General features: G+C 70.5%; 1 protein-coding gene across 2 annotated transcripts in view; it reads left to right on the top strand.

Annotated features, from left to right (window-relative positions):
- The first annotated feature begins 225 nt into the window (after positions 1 to 225).
- ATF3 (activating transcription factor 3) overlaps positions 226 to 987 on the top strand; it is a 10,576-nt gene continuing 9,814 nt past the window's right edge. Inside the window, exon 1 of one of the 2 annotated variants that reach the window (XM_029935316.1) lies at positions 226 to 437. The gene's annotated coding sequence lies outside the window, so the exon portion shown is untranslated. Of the gene's footprint in view, positions 455 to 987 lie in introns of both variants that reach the window. The other variant, XM_029935317.1, reaches the window with a different exon arrangement.

Raw genomic sequence — 987 nt, 5'->3', positions numbered from 1 at the left:
GCGAGGCCCGGAGAGCGCAGCCCGGCGGGCTCCTCCCAGAGCTTGCATCACCAGTGCCCCCCTTCCCACCTCCTTTGGCCCCTCCTCCATCCCTCCTCCCGGCCCTGCCTAGTTCGGCTGGTTCTCGGGGGAAGCTATTAATAGCATTACGTCAGCCTGGGACTGGTAACCCGGAGTAAACTGGCACGCCGCCAGCCGGAAGGCTATAAAAGGGGTGATGCAACGCTCTTCGAGCCACAGTCGCACGCAGCGAGGCGCGCAGTGCACAGCGCTCTCCTGGCGCTGCCGCCCGAACCCGAACCCGAGCCGACCTGCCAGCCAGCGCGCCGGCCGTTGAGTCCTCGGGGCTCGCCCGGCCGCCCCGCAGACAGACAGCCCGACCCTGCCCCGACCCTGCCCGCCCTCTGGACCCTGGCCGCCCCGAGTGGAGACCGGAGGTGAGCGCTGGAGCCGAGTGAGTGAGCGCGGCGAGGGTGGCTGGCTTTCATTCCCTTGGCGCCCCTCTAGTAACCAGTCCCGCGACCGCTGCGCCCGCCCCCGACCCGCGCGCCCAGCCTCCGGCTGGGAAAGAACTCTGGCCAAACTTTTCCCAGCCGAGGGTGCTTCTCAGCGCTTCGGAGTTTCTCGCAAAGAACTTTCTCTTTTGACTTGGGACGCCAAAGGTTCCCGGCGACGGAGACGTCCCGTTCCTCCACCGGCTTCGGAGCACTGCTCCTCTTGGCGCCGCGGCGCTTGCTTACCACTCCCGGAGCGGGCGTGGGGCGGTGGGTGCGCGGGGGTGGCCGAGGCTCTCCGCCTCGCTGGTCCCCGCTCATCCCTCGCTCCGCGCCGCGCACCGCCGCTCCCGAGTCCAGCCTTCCCGGGGCCCGCTGAGAGGCACCGAGGACGGGCGCAGGCGGAAGGGCTGCCCCAGGGGCCAGAGCGAATGAATGGGAAAGGGACCGGCGCGCCTGGGTCCCGGGCGCGGCCGCTGGGGGTCGCCCTGCG

This window comes from Suricata suricatta, chromosome 3 (genome assembly GCF_006229205.1).
Source record: "Suricata suricatta isolate VVHF042 chromosome 3, meerkat_22Aug2017_6uvM2_HiC, whole genome shotgun sequence".
In the NCBI taxonomy this organism is placed as follows: domain Eukaryota; kingdom Metazoa; phylum Chordata; class Mammalia; order Carnivora; family Herpestidae; genus Suricata; species Suricata suricatta.
The sequence above is the reverse complement of the archived record's forward strand: the minus strand, read 5'-3'. Positions and strand labels throughout refer to the sequence as shown.